The 19,710-nt window shown below is 40.2% G+C and overlaps 1 protein-coding gene and 1 long non-coding RNA gene across 4 annotated transcripts in view; one reads left to right on the top strand and one right to left on the bottom strand.

The window, feature by feature from the left end:
- The window catches only part of LOC106010472 (uncharacterized), a 38,216-nt gene extending 23,512 nt beyond the window's left edge, over nt 1–14,704 (top strand). Inside the window, exons 2-4 of the long non-coding RNA XR_001184270.3 lie at nt 8,315–8,398; nt 12,754–12,823; nt 14,302–14,704. This is a non-coding gene — a long non-coding RNA (uncharacterized LOC106010472). The remainder of the gene's footprint in view (nt 1–8,314; nt 8,399–12,753; nt 12,824–14,301) is intronic.
- The window catches only part of Stk39 (serine/threonine kinase 39), a 284,753-nt gene that overhangs the window by 126,467 nt on the left and 138,576 nt on the right, over nt 1–19,710 (bottom strand). The gene's annotated exons all lie outside the window — the stretch shown is intronic.

Here is a 19,710-nt window from a genome sequence, read left to right on the forward strand (position 1 = left end):
AAACCAAAGCTCATACAAGGGAGGAAATTATAAAGATCAGAGCAGAAATCAATCCAATGGAGGCTAAGAGAACGATACAAAAAAATCAATGAAGCCAAGAGTTGGTTCTTCAAAAGAATAAACAAAATTGACAAACCTTTAGCCAACCTTATCAGAAAAAGGAAAGAAAAGGCCCAAATCCATGCAATTAAGAATGAAAAGGATGAAATTACAAAGGAAACAGCAGAAATCCAGAGGATCACCAATACCTACTTCAGGAACCTATATGCCAATAAGATGGAAAACACAGAACAAATGGATAGATTCCTAGATACACATGAATTACTAAGTTGAAAGAAGACCTAAAAATTCTAAATAACCCAATATCAATCAATGAAATTGAAAACATAATTTTAAACTTACCAACTAAGAAAAGCCCAGGTTCTGATGGCTTCACTGCTGAATTCTACAAGACATTTAGAGAGGAACTACTGCCACTACTGTTTAAACTCTTCAATGAAATTTAAAGAAAAGCAATACTCCCAAACTCATTCCTAGAAGCAACCATCACCTCAATCCTCAAAGCAGAGAAAGGCCCAACTGAAAAAGAGAACTACAGGCCAATCTCACTAATGACGCAGATGCAAAAATCCTTAATAAGATACTGGCAAATAGAATGAAAGAGATCATTAAGAAGATCATACACCCTGATCAAGTGGGATCCATCCCAGGGATGCAGGGATGGTTCAACAAAAGCAAATCAATCAATGTAATACACTATATCAATAGAGCCAAGGACAATAACCATATAATCATCTCAATAGATGCAGAAAAAGCATATGACAAAATCCAACATGCATTTATGAGAAAAACCCTACAAAAAGCTGGAATAGACAGTTTCTCTCTCAATCTAATAAAAGCCATCTATGAAAAACCATCAGCCAATATCATACTAAATGGTCAAAAACTGAAATCCTTCACACCAAAATCAGGAACAAGACAAGGATGTCCACTATCACCACTCCTGTTCAATATAGTTTTGGAAACATTGGCCACAGCAATTAGACAAGAGAAAGAAATAAAAGGAATGAAGATAGGAAATGAAGAAGTCAAACTGTCATAATTTGCAGATGACATGATACTCTATATAGAAGACCCCAAGAACTCCACCAAATGTCTTCTAGATTTAATAACCAAATTCAGTCAAGTAGCTGGTTACAAGGTCAACACACAAAAATCAATAGCTTTCTTCTACACAAACAACAGACTCACTGAGAGAGAAATAAGGCAAACAATTTCTTTCACAATTGCATCGCAAAAACTGAAATACCTAGGAATCAACCTAATGAAAGAAATCAAAGACTTCTTCTTTGAAAACTATAGCACTCTGAAAAGAGAGACTGAAGACAATGTCAGATGCTCCTGGGTAGGAAGGATAACATAGTGAAAATGGCCATACTTCCAAAACTGTTATACAGATTCAGTGCAATCCCAATTGAAATTCCAGCAGCATACTTCACAGACCTTGAGAAAACAATCCAAAATTTCATTTGTAATAAGAGACCGAGAATAGCAAAGGCAATTCTAGGCACCAGAGACATGACAGGGGGTATCACAACCCCCAAGATGAAACTATACTACAAAGCTACTGTGATTAAAAACAACATGGTACTGGCAAAGAAACAGACTGGAGGACCAGTGCAACAGATTAGAAGATGAAGAAATAACTCCAGACACACTCAGCCACTTCAACTTCGACAAAGGAGCCAAACACCCTCACTGGTGGAAAGATAACCTCTTTAATAAATGGTGCTGGAAAAACTGGGTTTCAACTTGCCAAAGATTAAAACTAGACCTGTATCTCTCACCATGCATTCAACCAAAATTGAAATGGATTAAAGATCTAAACACTAGAACAAAAATGCTGAACTGGCTGGAAGAGAAGTTAGGTAGAACTCTTGAAGACATTGGTGTAGGAAAAGATTTTATGAACAAAACCTCAGTTGCCCGTGAAGTAGCACAAACAACCAACAAGTGGGATCTCTTCTTATTAAAAAGCTTCTGCATAGCAAGAGAAACCATCAACAGTGTGAAGAGACAACCCACAATGTGGGAAAAAATTTTCACCTGCTGTTCCTCAGACAAAGGTCTACTATCCAGAATCTATAAAGAACTTAAAAAAATCAGACCTCCCAAATTTAAAGACCCAATAAAAAAATGGGCATCTGAAATGAATAGACATTTCTCACACAAAGAAGTAGAAATAGCAAATAAACATATGAAAAAATGTTCAACATCACTGGTCATTCAAGGGATGCAGATGAAAACAATGCTGAGATTCCACCTCACTCCAGAAAGAATGGCTGCTATCATGAAATCAACCAATAACAAACGCTGGCGGGGCTGTGGGGAAAGAGGAACCCTGCTCCACTGCCGATGGGAGTGTAGACTGGTGCAAGCACTGTGGAAATCAGTATGGAGATACCTCAAAGAACTAGGACTGGAAGTCCCATTTGACCCAGATATTCCCCTGCTGGGGATCTTCCCCCAAAGGATTAAAAGTATCATACCACAGTGATATATGTGCATCCATGCTCATAGCAGCACAGTTTGTAATAGCTAAAACTTGGAAGCAGCCCAATTGCCCATCATCTGGAGACTAGATAAAGAAAATGTGGGGTTTTTTTTATAAAATGGAGTACTACTCAGCCATAAAAAATGAGAAATTAGAGACATTTATAGCTAAATGGATGCACATTGAGGCAATACTCTTAAGTGAAATAAATAGGACACACATGTGTAAACACCAAGTAGTTTCTCTGGTGTGAGAAACTGAAAGTGTAAATGAGGACTAAAAGGTATAATAGATAATGTGAAATAGGAATAAAAGGTCCAAAGGGGAAGGGGAAGTGGGAGGGATAGCGGAAAGGAAAGAACAGAATGGAATTAATATGAGAAAATGAAAAAGTGGAAACAAAGTCTTTGTAAATAGGGAGGGATGAGGGCTTGAAGGGAGGGCAAGGGAATGGGGAAAAATAAAAACCAAGAGAGATTATTTAAAGGTGCAAATTTCCAATGATGAATGTCATTATATTGTATACCTAAAATGTACCAATAAAATTAATTTTTTAAGAAATAACCTTGTATCATCAGGTGACAAATCCAAAGGCTATAGCAGCTAAGCAGAAGTGTAATGGGGAAAGGCAGCCAAGTGATGATGTGGGCGACCTGGGGAAGCCTGTCCCACCATAAGGACACCCAGACTGACAGACAGCTGTCACAAGCTGGCAGCCCCAGGGCTGCCAGATCTTCTGATTCTTCTGAAGAAGTGGATAATTTAGATTTTTATGCAAATGTTCTTGATTTCTAAAATGTTAATGAATGTTCAGCCTGAAAATGTATGTCTGTGGCACAAATTTGGCCTGTGAAGTTCACTCCTTCTGCTGTACACCCCATCAGAGTTCGAAACTCAGACAATGAAAAAAGCATTCAAGCAACTAAGGGGACAAGGGAGAATGGTCGGATTTGGGTTTCTGAAAACACAGTGGAAGACATAGTGGGACTTGGGGGTAACAAAGCAGGAAGCAATCAGTATGTCAACTGCCTCAGTCACTATTGACACCTAAGTGACACTGAGCGACTTACAGCCACAGCCACCACAGGAACCCACAGTAGTCAGCCTCGCTTCCTTCCTCAGAGGTTGATAGAAAGCACAGAGAGACAGAAGTTAGGACAAGTGCTTTCCAAATTCCTGACACACAAAAACAAGGCAAGATAATGAAATGACTGTTGTTTTAAGACAGTTGTCAGTAAGGGCTTAAAGGAAAGGGAGGAGGATATTACTGGAAGCTATAGGAAAGGAGAGCCTTGTTATACAATGACACTGACATCTATGGTAAAGAAGGAAATAGAAATGTTCCTAATGAACTCAATGATCCAGCTAAAGAGATTTCCAAACAGAATACTTTGATAAAATGTGAGCTGAGAGAGATGAGCTAAGGAACAAACACTATTAAATATAAAACTTAAGCCAGGCACAGTGGTGCAAACCTATATCCCAGCACTTAGGAAACTGGGGCAGAAGGGCTGTGCAAATTTGAAGTCAGCCTGGGCTACATAGTGAGTTCAAGGTGAACCTCAACTACCCAGCAAGACCCTGTCTCAAAAAGCCAAAAACAATACGAAGAATACAATTATTTCTCACTTCCGGTCTCTCCAGACATCAAATAATTCTCGAACCAAGAAACGGCTTCAAGGCAAGGACCAAACCCAGGGTCCCTGGGTTAAGACTTCAGAAGATGTGAGGTGGTATTTCACCAGTACTTTCACACACACCTAAGGCTGTAGAGGATCTGAAGAGCTTGCCTGGCAGAACCTCTGCATTATAAAAGGGCTTCTAAGACTCTTACAGGTGTTGTCCCAAGAGCACCTCACAGGGACATGGTAGACTACCTATGCCTGGCATGGATTTTCTCTAATGGAGTAAATGCAACAAGATTCGCAAAAACTCCACAAAGCTTTTTATGTATTTATACCACACTGCCAGGTTAAACTAAAAGAAAGAGAGTACGAAGTGAAAAGGGGCCTTCAGGTCTCCACTTTTGTGGAGAAGCAGCAACCTGAGAAGACTGCTAAGAGGCAAACACCACCTCTTTCCTACAGAAAAGGAAGGATGGCTTAACGAGTAAAACTAAGAACCCAGATAGCAGGACCCAGAGCCACAGAGAACAGAGCTCTGGGCAAGAAAATGGCTCCATGCACCCTGCTAGATTCCAGAATTGCCAGGGACTAGAGTCCTTTCTATCTGCCTGTAAGATATGCATAACACTGTCATATTTTGGGTGGGTATCTGGCAGCTATGTCTCTTTAGTGCATGGGGCTTCAGATCAAGAATGACACTCGAGGTGCTATGTCCTGATCCTGAGGAGCCTTATGGTACTAAGTCCTGATTTAGATGACAAGGTCCTTTGCTTTGAGCCTCACAGCATTAACAAGATGAGACTTCTGGAGGGTCTTGGAGCATGAGAGTATATTCTGTACATGCAAAGATGTGAACATTCCTTGCCAGAGGAAAGATAGAGGGCAGATTTTTTTTTTTCCAAAAATGCCCTTAACAACATCTTTTCTCCCACAGGTTCATCTAGGATTTTGCCACCCTGCTACCTGCTTGAATCTGGGTGGATTAGTGCCTTATCTATAGCCAAAACAACACAGAAGAAGTGAGCCTGGACCAGAAAAGGCCATGTAACTTTCACTTTGCATCCCAACTGCTCTGTGGCCTCCAGGCTGCCAGGCAGCTCCAACAAGCTCCATGAAGAGGGGGCCTGACCATCTATCTGCAGCTGCATGAGGCCTGAAATCAAGCAGCCAAGGCTTTCCTGAATCCCTGACCCAAAAAGTGGGAAACCTAAGGAAAGAACTGTTTTTGATGTTCTTAGGCCACTAAGTTTAGGGTGATCTGTTACATGGAAATATGTAATCAAGACAAGGCCTGTTGATAGAGTGATCTGTTGAATTTAATTTCATGTCTGTATACTTAGTAACTCTTTGCAAATCAGCAGGTTATACATGACACCCTTGCCATGTCAGAAGCAAGTCTACACACCTTGGTTCTTGGTCAGTGTTCTCCATCTCTAGACGTTCTGGGCCTCTGAACATTCAGGTTTTAATCTATACTTGCAAATTATTTCCAGCTGACTATGTTATTACACATTAAAATATAAAGAAGAAAAAATCCTATTTCTATTCATCATAGGTAAGTGGCTTCAGCTAAACCTTGGGCCTTTTAACCAGTGATTCCCATTAACATTTTTTGCCCTCTTGCTTATCTAGTTCGGCTAAAATCTGGCATTCTCTTCTCTAGGGTACAAAAGGGAAGAATAAAGATATGAAATTATGAAAAATTTCTACAATTAGAAAAAAATTCTAGAGAAACAAGAGGCTTTTATAAGTTCTTAAGAAATGATTCAAAACACTGGGCTAGTTTAGTAAAGTATACTTTGTAGCAACTTTCTTATTATGCACTACCATTTTCTAATGTGAAAAAAATCAAATTTGATAATTGTTTTTCTTCGGATACTGACACTGGAATTTTGCAACTTTGGAAAACTACATGAAAGGGCACTGGCTCAAAGAGAATGTTCTGGAAATTGGAAGGGAACTCTTCTAAAGAAACAGCACAAAGCATAGAGAAGCAATTAGATTTCTTATTCTGTTTCAGTCTTATCAATTCTACAATATGGCATTTCCCCAAGTTAGGGTGACAAAGAACAATGACAACAGCCACCAGCCAAGAAAGCAGCATTCGATTTTGCAAGTATTGTCTTTGGGAACTAAAGCTCCCGCTAGATTGGGTGCCAAGCTGATCTGTAACTTTAGCTAATAAAGAAAACAATAGGAAGGGTCTGTCCTGATAAGATAAATAATCCAGATAAGAAAACACACTTCTCGTAAAACCAAAGAAAAAAAAGAAAATAATATTTGGCACTGGAGCAGAGCCGAAGCTGCCGGGCTACAGCAGTAAGTTATGAGATAATTGCAGAAGAAGGAGAGGTGGAGAATGCAAAACAAAAGCACACAGCCAAGTGCATATGGCTGGGAGGACTGAGTGCTGGAACTGGGAGAAATCTAACAAGAAACAGAGAAGCACAGGGTGGGGGTCAGTTTCAGGGTCAACCTGGCGAGCTACAATCCATGGTTATTCAATCAAACCCTAATCTAGCTGTAGCTGTGAAGATATTTAGATGCAATTAAAGCCCATAATTGACTAGACAGGAAGGGAAATTATCCTTGATAATCTAGGTGGGCCTGATTCAATCGGTTGAAAAGCTTTGCAAACTGAGCTGAGACTTCCCTGGAAAAGGAATTCCATGTGAGGACAGGAGGCTGCACCATGTCCCAGAGTTCCAGCTTCCCCTCCCAACAGCCTGCCCTGCGGATTTCAAGCTCACCCAGCTGGCCCCACAGTCTAGCAAGCCAGTTCAGTGCAATAAATCTCTTTATAGGTCTCCTACTGGCTCTGTCTCTCTGGTTGAAGCCTGACTGATAACATTAAATCCAGCAGCCTCACTATGAGTATAAAAGGCAAATTATCTAGCAGAAGAACAATACCAATAACATCATCCACTGGGTTAACGGAATATGGTAATGTTTCCAAGTGAAACAGAGGAACTGAACAGAAAGGACATTAAGATGAAAAGCAACTACAGTGATATGAGCTATCGTAACAGAGACTGGATTCTTACCTTGAAAAGACACCTAACACCAAGATTATGGGTTATTGGTTAAAACACCACTTATGTTAAGTTTGAGTAATAGAACCACCTTTATAAATGTCCTATCAAGACCTAACTCTCATTAGAGAGTAATGACCCAGGAAAAAAGCTTGGAAAAATACTCAAATGCATTAATTTTTGTGGGCTGAAAACTGTATCCAGACTCAGCCACTTTTACATAGAATATAATACAGAAGACTGTTGTCATATTATGATTTCCCTAAGATATCTAATTTTGAGACATATACATTTCTGCTATACTTTCAAATAACTTTTAAATGTCTGTACCAAGAAGTTTCCTCATAAAAATTATTGCTAACTACCCTACAGATACATTTTAGTTATTATTCAGCTTGCAGCACCTGATTAAATGACAGAAAAGGTGCACCCACATACAGTGAATTTCCAGTGTGTTCGCCATTATCTAAAGCCAAGTGTTATCAACTGCTTAGACCAAGATACATAACATGTCTCTTCCATATGAAAAAGAAAGCCTGGAAAGCAGCTGCCATCCATGTCCCTCGTAACAGAATTCTACAGTTTCTTGCTTTTTATAAGGCTGTGAGGCTCAAATGGAAGGTTTATTCTTTTTGACTACAAAATTAATACACTGTGTATATCCAATTAAAAGCATCAAGTGGACCATCAAGATATATCATAAGTAGAAAAAGCTAATGGAGAATAACGTCCATCATTTTGTAAAAGAAAACAGAGAGGTACACACGCCCACTTCTAGGCAAATCTGTATATGCAGACAGTATCTCTGGAGGGCTTTACAGGATGGGGTGACAGCTGCTGGGCTGAAGGGGGACTTTTTTTCACTGTGTTGTACACAGTTAAAGGAGCCCCAACAGAAAACACCTTTCTCCTTAGTTCTGCACCAAGTTAAAAATAAGACCAATAAGAATATTAGGACCAAAATTATCACCTTGAAGGTGATATTCAAGAATGTGGTTTCACCACTGGGTAAGGGGCCTTGCTTCATGAACTGAGCGCTGGATTTAGAGACTCACCTATCTGCCCCAATGCAATGCTGACCAGCACATTTCTCCCTCACGCAGGCAGGACCATGGTGACCCAATATCCTGCAGGAAAAAGGGAGGAGGAAGGGAAATGGGTCTTTCTCCCTCCAAAGTCCCAACCAGGTAAGTCCGTGGGTACACAGAGGCCAAGAAGGGATTTGCGGGAAAAGGCAAATGAAGAAGATTCTGTTAGTTTCTGAAACCCTCACAAGCTCCTCAGGTCCATGATCCCCAGAACCAACATAAGCGAAATCTGCTGCAGTGACCAGAAAGCCCTGCTCTGTGAAGGAATCCTCAACTCTGGGGACCAACACCCAGTACTGGTACCAGATAGGTCTTAAGAGTATTCATGGAGTAAAGGAAGGAATGAAGAGTCCTAGGCTAAAACATAAGACACAGGATCTCCTGGGCCAAACTACCTCACCATGAGATCCAAAAGCATACTATCACATACTCAGAAAACAATCATCCTCTGCCCTCATGGATCCTTTCACTGCAGCTAATAGGGCTGAGTTCAGGGAAGTTGAAAGGCTTAATTTATTAGATCTGCTTAAGCAAAGCAGCAGCTAGTGTCAAGCAAACTCTGGGCCTTCCTCTCAGCACGTGAAGATCCTGAGAGGAAAGGCACAGTTCTAAACGCCCAAGTAACAGTGGAGCTGATCATGGAAAGGAATAAACCCATCTGCCTCTGAGAAGACATATTAGCATCCTACCACACTGGGAATAATTCAAAAAAGCAAACAGGTCTGTGTTGGTTCGTGGAAACCTTTTCCTTTGCAATCACTTCATTTCACTACCTTGCTCTCTGTGAAGGGCAGAGAGACTTAGTTAGATGTGAGGTTAGTTAGAAGTTAGAAAGTGCTCGCATGTGCACACACAAACACACACACATAGCACTCATTTATACTTTGGTTTGAAAAGGTGGAGGCTCTGATTACAGCATAAATGTGAACTCCAAAGAGGAACCCAGGATTCATCACAATGACGCTACTCAGAAGCATGGCTCATATTTAAAGTTCTACTGTCTCCTCTTCCTGCTCTCTTTATAGATCACTCCTCCCAATTTCTCAACCTATATCTCACTCTTTCAAAAGTCACAAAAATGTGAGGAGGCAAGGAATTCTCAACATTCCCATTTCCACTGTAGGCTAAAGCCTCTGCAGAGGATGAGATTCAAGCTGCCCAGAAAACTGCCAGAGTCTGAGTGGGATGGCCTTAGCATCACCCAAACACAGTTTAACTGCAGAGGCGTCACCTTGCGTCGGGCAGACAGCAAGTTGTCTGTCACCACTGGGCAGGGAGAGTGACAAGGGCCATACAGATGTCAAAAATGGGAGAGACAGATCTTCAACACCGCCATCTTCTTGGCTACCACCTGCATTTTGGCTGAACTTTTCTTTAATGGAAATGTTCGTAAGGGGAGAATAGTATAGGGCACCTTATCTACCCACCTGCAACAATTATCAACACCTACACCCCAACTCTTTCTGCCTCACCATTTTTAAAGACAATCCCACACTTCGTATCATTTTTACCTGTAAATATGTGAGTATGTATCTCTAAAGACAAAAGTTTTCAAACTTGAGCAAAATTATCAACTTCACATCCTACAAATTTACCAACAATTCTTTAGGAGAATGTACAATCAGTCTATGTTCAATTTTGTCTCCCTATCTTAAAAATGTCTTTTTCAGTTTATCTATTCAAAATAGGGTCTAAATAAAGAATCCAAGTAGTCCAAGGAAGCTGCCATCATATTTGTTCAAGCAACTTCTGACTGAAATGTTATTTTTTTCAACCTAAAGGACAGGCTAAGAGCTTCACTGTTTTCCTATTGCTAACAAAACACATTACCTCCACAATGATAAGACTCCTGCCCTTTGCATCACGGAAAATTAATTCTCAGTAATAAATGAAAGCTATGTTGCAGGCTCCAGTATAAAAAGGCTCCAGACAGAACTTTTATTTCTGGGGCAATGTCTCAACTGTGCTTCAATTCAATACTCCAAAGGGCCATCAATTCTACTTTTGCTAATTTATTTCATACTAAAAAGAGATTGCCAGAGCAGCAAAATAAATAATATAGATTTCCCTGTAAAAGATTCTAGAAAACCATATATTCTAATTCATGTGTTTTCCTAACAAAGACAGTATCTGACCAGCCACTGATTTTAAAAGAAACCAAGAAATAGCATAGTCATATATTCATATGGGGTTAATAAAAGTAAAATACATTTTAAAAATCAAAGCCTCAAGGGTCCACGCTAAGGGCTTGGGGAGGGGAGCATAAAAGTGAGTTTCTCAAGTAATCCAAGCCCCACTACTGGATCTAATCCTCTTCTTAGGGTCTAGTCTTCATCAAGGATCTGCTAAGCAATAACAAACTGTTTTGCTGTGTTTTTCCCTAACCACAGTAACGGTTCAATTGCCAAACTGTAGATGGCTAAGAAAAAGACAAGATACTCAGAAAACTGAACGACAGTCCATTCTTGAACAAAGAGGCTGTGTGTTTGCTAAGCTCACAGAGGTGACAGCTCCTCTCCAGTGCTCTGGGCGTCCAGATTTCTCTCTCCAGGCCGTGCCCTGTGGCGGTTTGCAAACACTGTACCTGCCTGCTGGGCTTTTCCATCTGGATCTCCCATAAGTACTTCAAGCTCAACACATTCAGAATATTCCTCATCTTTTCAGAATGATTCCTCCCACCTTCCAGTCTCTAAGTTAGAAGTCAGAAAGCCCATTTAGTTTTTCCACAAATTTTCACCTGTCTTTCTTCCCCCCTGCCCCCAACCTCTGATGTCCAGGAAAACCTTTTAAACCTAAGTCCTGTCAACTCTACCTGCTAAATCTCTCTCCTGCCTATTCTCTGCCTACTCCACCCAAGTTCCTTCCAACTCTCAGTGACACTAGACCCCAGTCTACTGGCCTGCCCACTCTTGGTCCTTACCAACCAGCACCCTGCTGCCTGGAGCTCCTTCTATAGGCAAACTGGAGCATTGTTTGCCTGTGCTTAAACTCTTATCACAATTCCGCAGGGCTTTCAGAAAACAAAACAAAACTATAACAACAACAAAAGCCACGCTCCTCATCAAGATACGCAAATACTTTGTGTTTGGCTCCTGCGACCCCTCCAGCCTCATTTCTGCAAGTCTTCTCTCTGTCACCATCACAAAAACATGACTTTACTAACCCACTTGTAAGTATCTGCCCACATTTGTCCCTCCACCTGAGATGAGCTTCCTTGCCTTCTGGAGAAGGGAAACTGCCATCCAACCTACACTCCACAAAGTCCTCAACCACCACACCCTGTTCCCTCCTACACTCCCCATCATGCTACACACCATCTCATCACAGCACTGATCCTGATGCTTGTTTGTCCTCCCGTAATCTGTGGAGCCATCATCCTCCCAGTCACCCAGACTCAAATTCACACCATCAACTTTCATTCTTCTCTTTCAATATTCACAGGCTAAGATCAAGTCCTATCCCTATACCCTTACCACAGTCCTAGCACTGCTGTGTGAAAGAAATCAATGTGTATCAAATGAATCAATGCATTTGTGAACCACCGCCCTCTAGAATCCTCCATAGCTCACACTCTAGCTTACTCATCTGCAATGTCTCCTCTCCCCCATAGTGAGCTTTTAGATAAACACTGACTCCACTGACCTCACAAACTCCCACACATCCTAAGCTGTGACTCTTCTTCTAGCCCTTTACATCAAACTTTGACAATTATCCCACTTGCACTTCCTCACCATCTCTTCACTCATCTCAGACTGTCCAGCTTCTCCCCTGACTATGAAAGTGAGCCAAATCCAACGCCCTTCTGTAAGCCCTCACTGTCCTTAACCTTCTGCAGCACTCAGAACCACTGACTACCTCTGATTCCTAAGTTCCTGTGACAGCATTTTCTTTTTTCCCTTCAGCAGCTCTCTGCATCCTCCTCATTCCCCAACCATTCTCCCAGGACTTCATTGTTCTTTCTGTAATGTCCTCCATGGCAATCTCATCATCACATGGCTTCCATAATCACCTCCATGGGGAAAACTCCTAAATATAACTCTCTCAGTCAAAGTCTCTCTCTAGCTACACACCTGTCTGCCTACTGGAGACCTTCAAATGGGAGTCCCAATGGAACTTCAAACTCAGATGCATGCTCACAAACACCTGATCTCTCCCCCTCTGGTTCACACCACCTTAGTAAAAGGTGCTGCCGTCCTACGGTCTGTGCAGCCTCCATCTCCTCCTGTAGTTTCCCCCTCTGCCTATCCCCACATGTAGTCTTCTACTTAGAATTCTAGCACTTCAATGTCATTACTTCATTCCTCCTTACACTTTTGCCACAAGTTGGTTCAGACTTTGCTCCCTCTTGATTAGATGTCTTCACAGCATCTGCCAGCCTGCACCTCTCCTTCACATTGTTCCCTGCTCCCACTCCTTCTTACCTAAATTCTAATTCTGGTCTTCTCTGTCTTCAGAGCACCCATCACAGGTTCCTCACAATTTGGAGCACCATGTCCCATGTCCCACAGGGCCACAGCTTACGAGGTAAGGCTCTTTACATCCTGGACCCAATCCAGCATTACCAGCTCACTTCCTACTGCTTCCCTTCAGGTGGGCTTTTTGTTTAGCCCAGAAGTTCTCAAATATGCCTGGTCATAAAGCTAACTACGTCATTTGCTAAGAAGGCAGATTCCTGGGTTCCACCCAAGAGTCACAAAGGCAAACTTTCAAGGGATCTTTAGGTAAATTCAACAACAGAAAAGAAGAGGCTTTTGTGGGAAATGGGGTGGCCTTATGGAGAATGAAAGAAATTATCTTTAAGTGATTCAATTATTTATGCCATCCATGTTCTTTCCTCTTCCTTTACTCATCATACTTCCTCAGAAATCACCTATGACCTTCCTAGAGGCAAAAATGCCTACACTAAGATGAAGGATGTGAAAAGACAGTTCTCTAATTGTGTTGACAATGAACTACGAGAATCACTCTAAAATCTGGTACAAAAGTCTTAAATCAATACATATTATTTTCCTTAAAAAAACTGAAACTAAATACTTGTATGTCTCTTGTATTCTTAAGAATTAACTATAATATCTATTTACTGTAATTGCTAAGCATAAGGTTATAGTGTTCAGGCTCACATTTATATTTTCACACTGCATACAAAAATGTTTTTAAATCTGTGCTACATGTATTGTTATATTCTTTGATATTTTAACATATAATCGATTCATACTAATTATAGAAAATTTGAGAAATAAAGAAAAGAAGGAGGAAATGAGAATCCTTCCAAAGGGTGACAGTACAGTACAGTGGTTACCCTCACAAAGCCTTCTGCCTCAATCAGATGTGAAACTAAGTTTCGACATGACTGCCTCTTAGTTGTCCTTACTTAATCAGTTTCCACATCTGTAACAGAGATAACTACCTTGCTAGGTTATTAGATAGATGGATAAAAATAATGTGAAACATTTGGTCCACGGCCCAAAACTTACAGTATATGATCAAAAATGCTTATTTGTACTGAATTCTAGTCTGGAAAAAAACAAAACTGAATGCATCCTCATCTTCAAAAACTCCCAGAGAACAAATTAATATGCAGAATTTAAAAACTCTTTATCTATTTTCCTTGAAATGGGCAGCCTAATATAGCTATTTTTGGATATCTGAGATCATCATTATGAACACTGATGATGAATGGATGAAGACGCCACCAGGCCACAGTTTTTCTCTAAGCTCTCCACATAGGAAGAAAGATGGGCACTCAGGTTATAATGTTATAATGAGATCTAAAGCATTAATGATATAAAGTCTGAGTTAAAAGATAAACTTCCTTATGAGATTCTTTTCATATTCATATTCTGAATTATACTCTTATGAATAGAAAGGTTGAATCAATGAGCACAATGTGGACGGAGGGGCTTACAATAGGTGTAATTGTATCCAAAAGAATATAGGGGAGAGAAAAGGATAAACTTTTAACTTATTAATCTGTGATCTTTTCTTACTACACACTACTATAGGTGCCATTACTAAAGTTGACTTTCTAAAAATCAGCCAGGATTGAAGCTGACGAGCACCACCCAGTAGAGCACCTTCACCAGCTCCCTGGCAGCATCAGGGAATCATCCAGAGGTGATTTCTTTGAGAATGCCAAAATTCTACCACATCGTGGCTTTTAGTCACTCAAACTCTGAACGCTACATCTGTCTGAAATATTAAAGTGGCCCTTATGAAAGTGTGAGATTGGTTCATGTTATCCATTTCACCTTTTCACCAAGTCTTACACATTTCCACATCTTTTCACAGAGAAATCCTCTTTTTGTAGGTGGTACAGGACAGGGATTTTGGTTCATCCATGAGGCCCAAGCACCTGGAACACTAACCAGGACACTCTAAGCAATCTATCAAGATTAGTGGAATGAATAAATGCACAGAGTCATTCAATGCTTAAAAAATTATACAAGTACATTATATGACTATAAGTGAGACTATATGTTTGAATCACAATCTATAAAAGAACTGAAAGTAAAAGTGATATTGAGCATTTACTAAGTACTTAGTGTGTTCTTTTTTATATTATATATAAAATGTTTTATATTACATATGTGTCTTAATATCTATAAGAGCTATGCAGATGAGCATTACTGATAGAGTTGATTAAAAGGACTTGTAGACACTACATGATTTTCTAGAAGCTTCACAGCAAACTAACACTGATTCTCAGAATTTATGTGGGATAAGTGAAATGACTGCATAAACTGATGCTGTGTAATGACTAGATTTACTCCCTTTCAGTTTTAGTCAAATATTCCAACCTAGAATGCTGCCTAACATATTATGGGTACCTCATAAATACACAACTTTTAAAATCAATTGTATATATTATTAACAATCAAAACAATTATCCTTTGCAAGGAACGGAGGTGGTGAGAAAGGATAGCCCTAAGCATCCATGTGTGTCCTCATTCAAGACTGGCACAATCATTTCCACTAATATCCTTTCTTTCTCCTCAAAGGGAATCTAAAAATCTGTACCACAAGGTGGTTTTGACCCTATACCTGGTACACTTTTCCATATGCTATTCTGGCTGACTCATTGTAGCAGCTGGAGCTTGGACTCAGTTTCTCAGAGCCTGAAAGTGAATGGTTAATGCTACGCAGTTGTGACAGGGATACTGTGAAGGGCATGAGCTCAGTGCATCTCCAGTGACTGTGGCCCCAATAAGCACCAGGGACACCCTACTTACCAGGGGCTGTTTGCCATGCCCCCTCCACATCTCCACCTGAACCGTTTTATCCCCTGCTTTTATCTTCTGCCATGTAACTTGCCATATACTGTGAAACCCTGGGGCTCTTCTCCTATTTCTTGTCTCTTCCTCCTCTTACTGCCTTTTACTAAAAAGGTGACTGCACAGGCTGTGTTCCAAAATGGGTAACCCAGTCACTACACAGTGAGAAAGAGAGGCCTCATGGGTAAGGGGCAGGTATGGCACAGAGCACTCCTCTCAGTTACATTCGCAGGAAATCACCATCTTCAGTGGCTTCCGGCCAGGCAGGGAGGGGAGCCTAGAGCCACCGAGCTGGGTGAAAGCATACCGCAAAACTATGGGAGACAATAAAAAATGAGTTCATCAAGTAAGTTGGGGTGACTGATACCACAGTGATAGCCAGCACATAATAATCAATAGTAACCTAACATCTAACAGTATGTTTCAACAGCTACTAAGTGAAATCACACTTGAAGAGTCGACATCCTCATTAGCTTTTTATTAATGTTCATTGCTTGGTGGCTACTTTTATGCTCCAAAGAGGAGTTCTAATGCTTTATTCCTCAACTACTTGAAAGAAGAGAGCTATCCTAGAAGCCTAGGTATTCTTGAAATCTAATTTTCAGAAAGTTTAAAGGTCCTCATGTACTTATCAAACCCTCAACCACATCTTCTAAGGCACTAAGCTTTATAAAATTGAAGTGAAACATTCATATTTCTCAATGAATTCAAATAATAACTGGTGTGGTTTGTGTCTTTGAGGTGATGGGGACCAAAGTGTAAGCCAGGAGTGCTCTACCACTGAGCTACATCCCTACCTGATAATTTGTATGTTTCTCAACATCAACCTGTAGCAAACCAATATAATTTCACTATACAAATCTGGATTTCACTGAATTAAGAGTATCAGATCGATACCGATCTTCGTAGTTTCTTTATGTGATAAAGAGGTGGCAATGAACAAATGCAGGAGCCAAGAATGCATCTTTTTAAATACCATACCAAAAACTAGAGTAGGAAACCCAAATTTTCCTTCACCCCAATGAAACAATTTTGAAAGTTATGCCAGATTTGCTGCTGTGAAAGCTCGAGAGACAAGTGTTTCCACTGCTTTTCACTCCAGCCTTTTTTCAAGTGAAGAAGTACAAAAGAGAAAGGATGAAGCACAGGCCATGTGGAGAAAAGGGATGAGAGGAAACTCCTGGGGAATTCTTGGATGGGCTGAAAAGTCGATACCTGGGAAAACCATGAGTTAATTCTTCCAGAGGTTTATTCTGGCTAATTGAAAATGTTGCTATTTCAAGGTTTTTACTGTATCTGCAACTGGAAAACTTAAAAATTATTATAATAGAAAGATTTAAGATGAAAAGAAAGCCAATGAAAGTCTTAACTACTGAGAACCCCATTAATAGGGGCAGCAGAGTCCACGGTGGCCTTGGCAGGGCTCTGCTACAGGGGGAGGCTGCTGAGTTAAGGCTCCAGGGACCTGGGTTCTAATTTAAACAAAGGTATTGACATGATCAGGATAAGTCAGTTTCTTAATTGTTTTAAAGCCTATATTTATTGGATGTTTACTTAATATACTTCTTATTGTACAATACTAACAACTGTGCCCTACATTATGTGTCTTTTAGCTTTATTGAGACATGATCACCTACCGTACAATTCAATTTCTTCAAGTGTACAAGTCAACAGTTTTAGTATACTCACATAATTACGCAGAAATCAGCGCAATTTTAGAAAAATTTTATCATCCCAAAAAAGAAGCCTCCATGTCTATTAGCAGTTACTCCCCATTTCCCCCTGGCCTCTAGCCCTAGGCAATCACTAATGTGCTTTCTGTCTCTATGGATTTGCTTATTCCAGGTATTTCATATATGGAATCGTACCATATCTGGTCCATCTTTCCATTCACTAGCTGATGACAGATGAGTAATTTCCATTTTGAGCTACCATGAGTAGCACTGGTATGAACACTCACATGTAAGTTTTTGTGTGTACAGACCTTCTGACTTCTCTTCAGTATGTACCCACAGTGGGATTTCTGGGTCATGTGTTAATCTTGTAAGGAAATGCCAGACTACTTTCCAAAGTGACTATACCACTTTATATCCCCATCAACATTGGATGGGGGCTATTACAATTTCTCCACATCCTTGTCAACACTTGTTATTGTCTGCCTTTTTATTATGGCCATCCTGGTAGGCAGAAAGAGGAATCTGTGGTTTTGATTTGCATTGCTCTCCCTTGCAATATCTTAACAATCCTAATGACAACCTTGTAAGGAAAAAAAACGAATCCTTATTCCTATTTGGCACACAAGGCAACGGTGCATTGAAGAGGTTACGTGCCTGACTCCCAGTCAGTCACTGCCCCCACCAGAGTCCTCTTTACTGTAGAGCACAATTACAAGGCCTCGCTGACCCTAGGAAGGCTAGAAGGAGCTGACCCCTTGAGGTCCTTCCAGCTGCAACATTCTCTAAGTTAAAAATCTCTAATTCTCTCTGTGACCTCCATATCAGGAATATTTGGGCTTCTTCTGAGTACAGAGTTTGTGTTCTAATCATAAAATCAATAAGGCTGTATTCCCACCATGCCAAGCTCAGGACCAAATCTGAGGTCCATGTTGAAGAGGTCTGTAAGACTTAAAATTGCTGCTGAAACAGACAAAATCATCTACATGCCAAGGCTGCGGACTATTAACCAAGGTAATTCCATACTCTCCTGGTTTCCTGTTTACTTTCCTACCTTTATGTGACTTTTACCTTCTTTTTCTCATCTAAGAAATTTTATCCAGTTACACCGTGTACATCTTTGTAACCCATGTCAAATCTTTTCTGAAATAAAGTGAAGTGGGAAAGAAATAAACACACCAAAATGTTTTCAAGTAGGCTTCGAAATAATCCATAGCTGCAGGCCCTTTCATTAAACCTTGTAGTTTCCTAAGCAAACTACTGTCCAAGAAGTAGAAGACACTGGTCTTCTCTGTACCTTGGCAGGAAGGAAAAGGCTTTTGTAGTATTTTAAATTAGACAAGCATCCCATAGTAATTTGGGGACAGAGAAAGACAGGTAGTTAGTACCCAGCAGGACAGAGGGAGACAGCAATGATCCTTTTTACACTCACGAATACATGCAAAGGTTATTCCCCCAAAACAGCTCCTTAAGATTTTTGTTCCTTTTATTCATGTGTAAAATTTCCTGATACTTTCGAGAGTTGAGTGGTGCTACTGAAGGCCATAACTAACAATTTGAATTTCACAGTTTCCTAGAAAAAGTACTCAACATTTCAGTAAATTTTCTCTTCTTTTATGAGTATTTCGAGTCCATGAGTGTCCATGCTTTAATTGGGTTTTTTCATTTTTAAAACTTTACTGTTTTAGAAAGATCAAAAGACATATCACCGAGACAGAAAACCATAAACCACAAACTTCAATCAGTTCCACACTAGGACATAACCTATGCTATGTCCATATTAACAACTTTACAGTCATTAAGAATTGCATGGAAGCATGCTGGTTGACATGGAAAAGGGGCTAAGTCTCTTACTGAAGAAAAGTAAGGTGTCCAACAGTCAGAATAGTATAAGGTCATGTGTTAAAAACATACACACATCCATCTGTGTACATATTACATCTATGTTCACAAAGACATAACTGTTAGGGTGTGTCACAAAATGCTGATAGTAGCTATACCCAGATGCCAATATTTTGGAGATTTTTAAATATCTGGGCACTTCTCTTCACCAATTGAGTTTTCATAGTAAGTATGTATATTGTTCTTTAACCAAAATAATAAATCTATTTTCCTCATATCCTTCCTTTAAAAGCCCACAATGTACAAAGCAGTAACCTGAAGTTATCAAGAGGGAACTCAAAATGAGAAAAAAAAAAAAGTGGCAAAAGAAACATTTACTGCAGGCAGCATAAGGTTGAGTGCTGGCCTGACCACTGTGTGTTTATGTCATTGAAACTCAGAAGAAAAAGTGACAGGAACCTTGCAGCTGTGAGTCCATAAGAACTCTGTGTGTGTGTGTGTGTGTGTGTGTGTGTGTGTGTGTGTGTGTTCACATGCAGGTGCTGAAACATCAATGGAATTTGTGAAGGATAAACTGGAAAAAACTTCAGGAAGTAATGCTTTCAGAAAACAAGTGCGATGGTCA

The sequence above is a fragment of the Heterocephalus glaber genome, unplaced genomic scaffold (assembly GCF_053883595.1).
Source record: "Heterocephalus glaber isolate CG9 unplaced genomic scaffold, H.glaber_assembly_v1.0 deba00000347, whole genome shotgun sequence".
NCBI classification, from domain to species: Eukaryota; Metazoa; Chordata; class Mammalia; order Rodentia; family Bathyergidae; genus Heterocephalus; species Heterocephalus glaber.